The following is a 12507-nucleotide window of genomic DNA, read 5'->3' on the forward strand; positions in this document are numbered from 1 at the left end:
CTTCCTTCCTTCCTTCTTCTTTCCTTCCTTCCTTCCTCCTTTTCTTCCTTGCTCCAATATAGAAAAAGGGCTGACTCTTGGACTTTTCCCTTACTAGCTGAGTAGCCTTTTGAAAAATCATTCATTCATTTGAGCCTCAGCTTCCTTATCTATGAAAAGGTGATGATACTGTCTTTCTAATATTTGTAAGTCTTGGATGAGATAGCGTACAGCATACAAGAAAGCACCTCTGCGCAGAATCCTGGTGGCCACAATGGCACATGGTGGTGAGGTCCCTTTCTTCTCAATTAATAGGCATGCTGGCATGCCTTGTAGAAAACAGTTATGATCGGGATCCCTGGGTGGCGCAGCGGTTTAGCGCCTGCCTTTGGCCCAGGGCGCGATCCTGGAGACCTGGGATTGAATCCCACGTCAGGCTCCCGGTGCATGGAGCCTGCTTCTCCCTCTGCTTCTCCCTCTGCCTATGTCTCTGCCTCTCTCTCTCTTTCTCTCTCTGTGACTATCATAAATAAATAAAAATTAAAAAAAAACAGTTATGATCAAAACACAATAGCTAAAGTAACATATAAGCTAAAGGAATGGATAAGAGGCAGACCTGTAATCTTACTGATAAGAGAGTATATTTAAAAGGGATGTGTGAACCAAAAATGTTAGTAACCTGTGCCCTTTTAAAAAGCAAATTTCTGGGGATCCCTGGGTGGCTCAGCGGTTTCGCACCTGCCTTTGGCCCAGGGTGCGATCCTGGAGTCCCGGGATCGTGTCCTGCGTCAGGCTCCCGGCATGGAACCTGCTTCTCCCTCTGCCTGTGTCTCTGCCTCTCTCTCTCTCTCTCTGTCTATCATAAATAAATAAGAATAAATCCTAAAAAAAGCAAGTTTCTTTGATAATTAGATGGCCATCAGGTTTTCATTAAGCAATATTTGTTACAGTAAACCATGAAATAAGGTCTTCAAAATTGTGAGGCAAGATTATTTTAAACTTCAATTCTATTCCCAAAGTCCCACTCATGAGTGAAAGCTAAGGATATTTTTGGACATGCTTAGAATTTGTTCTACCTGGGGTTGCCTGGGTGGCTCAGGCACTGAAGTGTCTGCCTTTAGCTCAGGTCATGATATCACGGTCCTGGGATGGGGCCCCACATTGGATTCTCTGCTCAGCTGGGAGCCTGCTTCTCCCTCTGCTCCTGCCCCTGCTCCTCCTGCTTGTGCTCTCTCTTTGTCAAATGAATAAATAAAATCTTTAAAAAAAAGAAATTTTTTTTTTTTTTAAGAAATTTTTTTTATATGAGGATTGCATTTGAAAGAATTAGTGGAGGCTGTGTTCTAGTAAAAACAAAAGGAAGTATGGGACGCCTGGGTGGCTCAGTGGTTGAGCATCTGCCTTTGGCTCAGATCGTGATCCCAGTCCAGGGATCGAGTCCCACATTGGGCTCCCTGAGAGTGAATAAATAAATAAAATCTTAAAAAAAAAAAAAAAAAAGAAACAAAAAGAAGTAAAAGAGAGAGGAAGACAGGGGATACAGGTAACACTGAAGAATAAACATACCGGTAAAATTAACAAAATTTACATAATTGAGGTGTATGTTAAAAACAGCAAAATCTGCAATCTAAACCCTAGACAGTTGTGTTGTGGACGCTGATAGCTCTGGCGTGAGAAGGCCAGGAGGGAAGTGAAATGAAGCAGGTTATTTTTTGTCTTGCTGGAGGGAAGCCATATCTTAATATAGTTTATTAAAAAGTGAACTCATTACAGAGTTTCTGTTTGGGGTGATGAAGAAGTCTTGGAAATAGTGGTGCTGGTTATACAACATTGTGAATTAAATTAATGCTATTGAACTGTGAACTTGAAAATGGTCACAATGGGAGATTTTGTTATGAAAAAATGAAAAAAAAATCAAACCAGAGTCGGTGAGATGCATATTCATAGCTCTACCCTGGGCATCATCTAGGCTCAGAAAAGGAGAGCTGGGACCACTGCACAGAGCCAGGGGGTAAATAGACCCCTTTGTGCAGTTCATGCCAGAGACTGAGCTGCCCAAGGCCAGGACTCTCTCTTCTCTCTTCGCTGAATGAATGGATGTCCCAGTGTCACTGAATATTTTATTTACGCATCTTCCTGCTCCTGCAGTGGTGCTGGATGGAACAATATTCTGATTGTAATTTGGCTTTCTATGAGTGGAGAGAACAGATGGGTCAGAAGATGCCCACCTTATCTTTCCCTCATTATCTTTTCATTGTAAACAAATAAATTGTTACTTATGAAACATTCTTTAAAATACTCTAATGAATTAAAGGTTTATAACTGGACTCCAAGAGGTTTGCTGGGTATTTTTTACCTGGGCCTTCCTTAGTGTGTATGAAGAATGTGTGCCAAAGACCATGGTATATTTTCCTTCTTAGTGCTATAATGAAAAGAGATATTTTAAGGAACACTTAGCAATATTTCAATCAGTAGGTGCTCAGTGAAATTAATACTTAATTGAATATTCTTTCATTTCTCTCCTTTGTCTTGGTATTGTTGTTACCCTCAAGGAATGTGTTCCATTACTGTGTTTTTTTTTTTTTTTTTTTTTTGCCTGCTTGCTTGATTGATTTAACTCATGATTTTTCTACTTAAACAATGAGGATAAGTGTGTTTATTTCTCAAGAAAGATCGAAATTTGGTGGTCTCTTGAGAGCTTCAGCCTTAAGAATGAGCAGAATTCAGACATTTTAATTAAAATATTTACAAGATTCAAAACTTATAATTTTGAGATGTGTTTGGTTTTTTCATAGAGGAGGTATTGAAAAATTGCTTCAGCTACTTATGTTATTATTGGCTTTCTGAATGTTGCCTGCAATGATCTTCTTGAGCATTTTTGAGAAAAAAAAAGTTGGAAGAATTTTTAGTTGAATCCTTGATTCCCATTCTCCTCTTGTATTTGTCCTATGATTCTTTGCCTACACACAAGACATGAGAAGACCTTCTTATTCTTTGGTGTGCTTTTGAGCCAAATCTTAAACTTTTTTTTTTGCTCTTCACCCTGTTTACTCTTTAAGGGTAGATTTTCTCATTAGAGCTATGCAACTGGGCTCATTTGATCAACATGTCAGCTAGTTATCATCTTATACATTCTTTGCATGTTTATGCAGCAGATTATTTTTTCTCTTGCCTTTTCTCATTTTGCATTTTATCTGAAGAACAATGAAAAAATATTCTTGTAGACCTTTTTTTTTTATAGACTTTAAAGGGCATTAGAGACTTTCTCTTGTGGGCTAACTATACCAGTGATGTTGCAGAAAGGGTATGGGATCTGGAGTCAGAAGTCCTGAGTTTAAATATAGGCTTTGTATCCACCTGGGTTTAAGGAATTGGTTGCTAATTGGTTACTCTCATGGGATTATTGTATGATGAGTCATCGTAGTGGGAAGGCATGTGGGGGGGGGGGGGTATGGGAAGGAGTTGCAACATTGACTGCGCTCATCTATCCAAGTAGAGATTTCATTATCTGTAAGTTTCTGTGTTAATGTGAAGTGAACTTGGACCTCTTCCTGACTAAGCAACTACACAAGAATTCTGAATTCCATCTCTTGGCACACCAGCCATGCTTTCTGTAGTTTTATAGTATCTACATATAGTGAGAGACTTGGAGGGGGAACTGTGGAAGACTTTGAAATTGTGAAAAAAATCAATGGGTGTTCTGTCTAGCTCAACTAACCAGGTTCTCTCTGCCTTTCACTGTCTTTGAGCAGTTTTATATCTCTTTCTGTTGTAGAAATCAGGGAGCAAAGGAAGTGATCTTGTCCATGGAAAGCTAATTATGATGGGAGAATGCAATAGATGACTGCCTTATGTATACTGACCAGCTTCATCAATTTTGCTTCTTTCATTCCTGATATTTTTAAAAATATTTTATTTATTCATGAGAGACACACAGAGAGAGGCAGAGACACAGGCAGAGAGAGAAGCAGGCTCCATGCAGGGAGCCCGATGTGGGACTTGATCCCAGGTCTCCAGGATCACACCCTGGGCTGAAGGCGGCACTAAACCACTGAGCCACCTGGGCTGCCCCTCTGTCATTCCTGATTGCTTGTATATTTCTTTACTCTTTGGATTCTCCTAACAGGTTGTAACATCTCATTGGTTCCCTAATTAATGAATTTAACAAAAACTTCTACACTTTATTTTTTGAGATTTATGATTTAAACTTAACTTTTCTAAGATTATTCCTTAGTAAGTCAGTAGAAGAACACAATTCTGGTACCTAAGGGATCTCTTTATTGTTCATATCACTGATCTGGTTTTCTCATTTAAAGCAAAACCAGTTGACACAAATTATCTCTGGTCTGTATTCTCATTCTCTGCATTTGTGATCCTCTAAGTCTATGATTTGGTGTTCTATAAGCTCAAAGTGCACTGTTCTAAGCTTATTATTTTTTTTAAACTTTTAAAAGACTTGTTAATTCCAATTAGTTAACACACATTGTTATATTAGTTTCAGATGTACAATATAGTGTGTAAGTTTATTATTAGCAAGTTGAATTGGCATAAAATCAAGGAATTTAAGTATCTTATATGAAATGATTGCAACAGATTTTTTTTGTAGTATTTTTAGCGTGTATGTAAGTACACATAAATTAGCATTACAGAAGATCATTTATTTTGGTATTTTTGTTTCTCAAAATGGAGTTGTATTACTTGAATTGCTATTGAGTTTGAGAAAAGGTTAGCATTCTATTGTTTGCTGCTTAATAAGGAGATATGCGTGTTTGCCTGTAAAAATGATAACTCCGCTGGTAACACTTTTGGTGCTGATAGATAATTGTGGGTGTTACTGTGGTCAGTGTAGTTTTTAATCATTATTATAGTCAAAGCCATTGATTGATTCATTCATTCATTCATTTATAGAGAGTGGTGGGTGGGCGGGAAGACAGAGGGAGAGAAAGGATCTCCAGCGGACTCCACCCTGAGCACAGAGACCAAAGTGGAATCTGATTTCAGACCCTGAGATCAAAACCTGAGCTGAAATCAAGAGTCAGACTCTTAACAGAATGAGCCACCCAGGCACCCCAGTCAAAGGCATTCTGAAGCCTCTCACTTCCCACAGCATTGTCCCTGCTGTTTGGGAAGTCATTATTAAACACTGACAGAATATGTGTCTTAGTTCAAGTCACTGTAACAAAATACCACAGATGGGGTGGCTTAAACAACAGAAATTTATTTTCTCACAGTCTGGGGCCTAGAAATCCAGGTTTAAAGTTTCAGCTGATTGGATTTCTCACGAAGACTGTCTTTCTGGCTTATAGATAGTTGCCTTCTTGATATGTCCTCACATGGCCTTTCTTTTGTGTGTGCTTGTGGTGAAAGAGGAAGCTCTCTGGGGCCTCTTCTTAAAAGGACACTAATTCCTATTGGATCAGGGCCCCACTATTATAACCTAATTTAACATTAATTATTTCCATAGAAGCACCTTCTCTAAATATAGCTGCACTGGCAGCTAGTTAAACATATGAACTGTGTAGAGGCATAAATATTCAGTCTGTGACAGGTGTGTGATATTAAAAGCAGGAATCGCACATCTACGGGACAGATTGGGGGATGACAGGAAATGCTATCTCCCGAGGAGGCCAGGTGAATGCTGAGGACACCAGCCAGCCTTGATGAAATCGTTGCTACCAAAGTGTGTGGACATAGAGAAGATCAATTATACTGACCCATTGTACTCACCTGATCTGATTTCTCAACTGTTACCTCCATGTATCTCCCAATAGGAGAAAAAAGGGCAATGCACTTGCATTTCTTTCACTTTGAATTTAAAGGCTGGGACCTCTCTGGGTCAAAGGCATGTCTTTGGATTCTTTGAGCATGCCTACTAGTATCTCAGAAAGGATAGGTATTTTATATTCTTCTCACTCTTGGTTTTTCCATTTTGCTGCCTATTTACTGGTTTGATGCACTGCCTCTTAGAGAATCACAAAACACACTCTTTCATGGATCCTGGGGTAGCTTACTTGGCTTAAAATAATCTAGTATGTGCATAGATGGAGTTATTTCAAGTCCTCTGGCTTTACTTCTGTGCCCCATGCCTTTTCTCATTATTTATTAAAGCTAGCCTTTTGACTCTGATGTATGTCATATTAGCACCTTGTAAACTCTTCTAGTAATACCTTTGTGTTAGTAAGGTGTAAACACTGTTGTTTCTACTCCATTTGCTTTTGTCTCTGTCATTTTTATAGGGCTTTTTAACCTGCTAATGTTCCAGGATATTAATTTAAAACAGCCAGCCAAATAATAGAAACTTCCTCCTTGTCCATGATGAGCTGACCTCTTTTTACCTTTCTCCTTTTCAGATTCAGTTTAGAAAGCTCAATTTTCATAATCTTTTGAGCTAGTACTTCACCTCCCTAGTGCTTGCAATTTAGCAGCTGTATTATTTTCAGGACTCTATACCAAGAGCCCACACCCAACTACTGTTTTTTTCTGAACACACTTTATGAGCTCAGTCGGGATTTTCATTTAATTTTCTTTCTTTACTTTGTAGAAAAAGGAATTTACCTTTTCCCTAATTCCCTCATCTTGCTTTTTCCTGACTTGGCTAATATTTAAAGGATTTAGTTTAGACATTTCTGGCTTTTATCTCTTAGGCCTTCTCCTGTTTAGCTACATGGTGAATGTCCAAGCTAGGTGATATTTGGTAGACTTTATTTGATGGTTCCTCCTTGGTTTCTGCTATTATGTAAGTTTACAGTTATTCTGTCTGAAAGTACTATTGTCATAATACTGCCTCTTCTGTGTGCAGGTTTCCTTCACTGCCCTGGGCTTATGCAGACTTTCTAATTCCAAAGGATTGATGGCTTTTCTCTTGTATCAAGGATTTCATCTATCTGCCCTTTGTTTTAGACTCTATCTTTCAAAAGGGAACATGGACAATTTGAAGGGGTCTTAATTAAGCAGGACCCAAAAATATCATGAAAAAATTGGTAGAATTAAGGGGGCATGAAAAGATTGGTAGAATTAAGGAGGCTGAGATTCCTCGACCTGCTAAAGAGTAAGGCTGTGGAGAGTTGGAACAGAAGGCTCTTCACAAAAGTTTCTAGTGTTCTCTGGGCTAATTATGCCTACCTGCACTTAGGTGTTTTCCTAGAGTGCCTTTCCTACCTTGTGTTGTCCATTGAGCTTCAGGATTGCATTTAAGAATCCAGAGCTAAAAAAAAAAAAAAAAAGAATCCAGAGCTGTTTCTTACCTTAGAAAGGATATGGATTTGACCCATGAAAAGTATTCCTCCAGGGATGTTGAACGCTGTGGGGGAGTAACAGGGAAAGGGTCACTTTGGAAAACAGCTTCTTGACTCTGGGAACTTCGGTGGTGTCTTCCAGGTATAGGGTTTGAATCTGGTTGATGCGGCCAGTTTTATCTTTTTGTATGACTTGAAGCCCTTCATAATGGTGGGAGAACAGTGAGATGCACCAGCAGTTCTTCAGATTCCTTTTTGAGTAAAAGTGGTGAACAGTCTCATATAGAACATAGTGTAGGGCAGCACACAACAACGTTCTACTGGCAGTCACATGTCCATGAGGTCCAGCTGTTCAGCTAATGAGCTACCTGTCCGTGAAGCTGTGGCTTCTGTTTCTTCAGGTTTCACCTTTCTGTTTATGATGCAAGACTTGAATAGAGGAATTTCAGTGGGAAGGAGCAAAAAAAGAGGCTGAAATTGGGGAGGCGGAAGCGCTAGAGGAGCAAGAGATGGGGGAGGTGCGGGGGAAGGCCACGGCCACCAGAGAAAGGGGAAAGAAGGAGTTGCAAAGGAGTAGTGGTAGGGAGGAGTTGACAAGAAGGGCAGTGTTAGTGGCCACCAATCATGGATGTTTCTGAGTCTCAGAAGTTAATCTCTCTTTTCAGTTGGACTAATTGGTCAGTATTTGAGACAATTTGTTCAGGTTTCTCTTTCTGTTTCCTTCATTAGTAGGTTAAAATTGTGCTTTCTGTGAAGATCTCAAAGGATTATTTATGTTACTCAGAATACCACTGCGTTGTAAGCAAAGGTCATTATCTATACTTTATAAAGTGTAGAAATGAAAGTGCAAGGTGGTTAAGCTATTTATTGAGGAAACCAGTGTGCTAGTGTTAGAATGCAGTTTTTCAGCTCTTTCTGACTTTCCTGCTTTCAATTGTGTGTGAGTATCTAGAGGATACATCTTGTAGACTACTTATGCTTGGCACACGGCTATCAGAAGTAATATCGTATCTCACTGATAGGTATTCTTCATCCTTTTGTACTCTTATTGGGGAGTGGATTCCAAACCAGACCATCCCAGTCTGTACATGTGTTTCATTATTCAGTAACTTTAATTCTCTTATAAATAAAATGATACAAATTAGGAAACTGTCCATACCCACAGGGAGCAGAGATTCTGAGATTTCATCTGTGTTGGTGTGTGGAGGGGATCTTTGGTTATCTAGAGTGCCATTCATGAAATGATAGAATTCATGTTATTCTTGAATTTCCTGAGTCCATTATGTGGTGAATAGAATGTCAGATGTACTGCTCCTGCTGAGCTCTCAGCCCTGGGGGCTGGAGAGAATGTGAGTTGTTCATTAATTTTGTAAACAGGCAGATATTTTACATCATAGCCACATGTAATTTGAAGGGCACATGTCTCTGCTTTCCACTAAAGTGGAGACCAGGGTCTCTGTTTTTATTTTGTAGCTTGATCAGTTTATCTCCAGGAGGAAAAGAAGGTAAAACCCATGTGATGTTCATACTACAGTAGAATATGTTCCTTGCATGGTATTTAGTTGCTTTTGTCACATCTCTTTACGGCTCCTTATATCACATGCTTTGTTTATGTCAGTTCTGGGGAGTATATGCAAAGGGTTTCTTGCTGGAAACTATATAGTGATTGCTGCCCATTCTCCTCTGCCCTTCTGGGTTCTAAAATCAGAGGCAAGCATCTGCATCATGACTTTGAGAGGAAGGTGTTAGATATTTAATATTCTTAAATAAATACAAAGGATTTTTTTATTAGATCTTCCTTACTTGGGGATATTCAAATTAAGAAAAAGTCTGCTTTCTGAAGAGGCCCTTAAAGAGACAGATAAGTTTTAAAGTATATTGTGCCTTTATTTACCTCAGCCTCCAAACGTGCTACGATACTGGACAGTTTTGGATTTCTGACACAGGTGGGTCTCCTGAAGGAAATTTCAGAGTTAAAAATAAAATCTCTTTGGTCATTTTCTTTTTAAAATGATATTAGGGAATCTGCTCATAATTTGGAAACCTAGTGAACCAGAACGGAAAGAATCAAGTGTTCAACTTGCTTACTCTTACTAATTATACCTCGGATTAACCAATAGTTGAAGAGAAAGTCTCTCTGTAGAGAAGTAGTTCAGGGAGCAGATGAGGAAGGATTCAGAAGGGTCATATTTCATTATTTTGCAACCCCGATGAGTTGATAGGTCCAAGCAGTGAGCTGCCGGCATCACAATAGAAAGACAACTGAGATTGTATGTCTCCTGGTAAAGTATACAGCCTGTGAAATATTCTTGCTGAAATTTCAAAGTGTAATCTGCTCTGGCCTCTTTCTCTGGATACCGATTAACAGGAAGTACAGAGGACAGGGGAAGAGTGACTTAACATTATAGAGATACAATTAAAAAAAATCTAGATTGGGCAATTCTACAGGGCAAATAACTTTTCTCATTAGCAATAAAAAAAAAACACAACTGAAGTAAAAAAGATGGAGGATGAAATCTATAAATTAAAAGGATTAAGAGATATGTCAACTAATACTCATATCTGGACCTCTTTTGGATACCAATTTATACAAACTGTAAAAAATCATAATACAATTGAGAGAAAGGCACAGTATCTGAATATTTGGTTATATTGAGGAATTCTTTTATTTTTTTTTAAGATTTTATTTATTTATTCATGGGGGACACACAGAGAGAGGCAGAGACATAAGCAGAGGGAGAAGCAGGCTTCTCTCAGGGAGCCTGATGTGAGATTCCATCCTGGACCCCGAGATCACACCCTGAGCGAAAGGCTGACACTCAACCACTGAGCCACCCAGGTGTCCCATATTGAGGAATTCTTATTAATGTATTTAAGGAATTATTACATTGAAGTTTATAAAAATGAGCCCTGTAAAGAAACAGTTAGCCCTGTAAATATTGACAGATGAAATGTGATATCTAGGATTTGCTTCAAAATAATATAGGAAACTACTAATACAGGGTATAAATGAAGAAAGATTGGTCATCATTACTGAATCTGGAAGATGGGTACAAGGGGTATTCTCTCTATTGATGTATATGATTGAAATTGTCATCATAGAATGTTTCTTAAAAGGATTTTAGGTAAAGATAGGGAGGAGAGCTTTGGGTACAATGAAAAGAAAATTGAAAGAGAGGAAAAGAGATATAAAGTGCTTAGCATGGTACCTGATATGTTCTGTGTGTTGAGTACTTACTGGCTATAGTTATTTCCAAGTCTTGCATGCTCCTGTTCATTTACCTTTCCAATCCCTCATTTCCTTGTCTCAGCAGATATATGTGCACCTATGATGTGGCAAGCACTGAAACACTTCCATGAATGAAGTAATATGAGTAGAACTCATCACACATGAGTGGTATTTTTGTCCTGCACTCTTTTTACAGAGTCTTTGACCGTGTGTGAATAGCTCCCAGACTAGAGGGTTTAAAATGGCACTGTGTAGCATCATTCCTGGATTCGTTCAAGTTTTGTCTTTCACACTCTTCTCAGTGTAGCTCTAAACTGCTGCTGGTGCTTTGCTTTCTTCTTGAATCATTCAACTCTTAAAGGGTATGGTTGACACCTACTTGATTCCAGAAGGACCGTCTCTGATCCCTGGCATAGTTCATCCAAGTGATGGCCAGGTAAACAGCCATCCCCAGATTTATAGGTGAGATCCTCTGGGAAAGCTCCCTTTTCCGACCATTTCACCTTAGGAAGTGTCTACATTCTGGAAGATTTTCCAATTACTATATCTAATTACAAGGAAGAATAAATTACTGAAGCAAGTTAAATTGTGTGTCACAACAGTAATTAACATTCAAATAGGAAACCGCTGCCATTTTTATAAACATCACTAAATGGAGGCAGCATCCCTTTTGAAAGCAGAAAGCAACAGTCTGGCATAAGGAGAGTTGATAGGTTGAGTGTTTAGAAAATCTGCGTGGTGGATGAGATTGATATCATTGGAGAGATCAGTTTTTGAATTGCCCCTTTAGGTTTTATCTAAATCCTCAGAAATAGCAAGCTTTCTGTGCATTTATCATCATCTATTTTCCCCTCCTGACCCCACATGTTTTTCCTATCTCTTTTTCTCCATATTTTCAAGTAGGAATGGACACCAGTCTGGTTATGAGACATTTTCTGGAGTAGGCTCTTCTTGGAAAGAGGCTTACAGCCTTTTCAGATTCCACTTTTCACTGATTTCATGCTCATTCTGTGCCCATTCAGTGCTCTACAGCCATGAAGATGTTTATTCGTCTTCTTTGTCATCTCTGATTTTATGTTGTCTTTTTGAGCTCTTCTGTAGATTGAACATACTTTTCTTGCTCGATATAACTTCCAGCCTGGCATTATCACATATAGTATTTAGTAATTTTTAATAGTAGTACTGAAGTGAACAACTCAAAAGGAAGAATGCCTTTCAAATTATAGGGTAATGGCACCCAGAACTAGTAATAAATGGTAATTAGATACTTTTATCCTCACTTGGTGAGTAGTGTGTGAGCAGTTAAAACTCAGCAAGGTTAGGGAAGATCATTTTAGCCTGCCATTGATGGCTGTGGTTATGAATTTTTTATTTTTTCAATAGTGAATTAAGTCTAGAATTTATTTAGACAATTGACACAGAGACTTTGGGTCAACTCTGCCCTTTGTAATGATGAATTGTGATGATTTTTGTTCCTGGTTTTGTAAATTTACAAAGTCCTAAACGAGGTGAGGACTGTGAGCAATAGGATCTAATTTAAGAAAGCAGTGAAGTTATAAATTCTGTTAATAACCCAGAGGTGGCCCTTAATATTCCCTGCACTTTGAAGAGAACAGCACATTAGCAGAGTGTATGAAGGTTTAAATCACTTTTTTCTTAATATCATAAATAGGTGTCTGCTGGTATGAAAATATTTGACCAACTCATGGGTATCAGCATAGATCTTTGTACCATCAGGTCAAAAGTGAATCACTCAAACCATAAGTCTGAAAAAATTTTAAATTTCTCTTCCTTTTACTTTTTATTAAGAGAGAACTACATTTCTACCAATTTGGTTATGGTATAGAGTTTGAGGATTTGTGCATTATGCATTATGTGTGTCTCTTATACATATGTTCTTTTGGCTCAGGAGTGGCTAATGTCATCACCTCAGGGGAAGAGCCAGCATTTACTAGTATGCTGGACAAAAGACAAATATAAGTGTTATTCTCCTTGCTTTGAAAATGTTTTCCAGTTGCTGATGATTTGATTGTATATGTCATTTTTGTTTTAAGGAACAAAATA

General features: G+C 38.5%; 1 protein-coding gene and 1 long non-coding RNA gene across 8 annotated transcripts in view; both read left to right on the top strand.

Moving 5' to 3' along the window:
* Positions 1-12507, top strand: part of SMYD3 (SET and MYND domain containing 3) — a 796483-nt gene that overhangs the window by 303396 nt on the left and 480580 nt on the right. The gene's annotated exons all lie outside the window — the stretch shown is intronic.
* Positions 1-12507, top strand: part of LOC140635516 (uncharacterized) — a 98029-nt gene that overhangs the window by 77798 nt on the left and 7724 nt on the right. The gene's annotated exons all lie outside the window — the stretch shown is intronic.

This window comes from Canis lupus, chromosome 6 (genome assembly GCF_048164855.1).
Source record: "Canis lupus baileyi chromosome 6, mCanLup2.hap1, whole genome shotgun sequence".
Classification (NCBI taxonomy): Eukaryota; Metazoa; Chordata; class Mammalia; order Carnivora; family Canidae; genus Canis; species Canis lupus.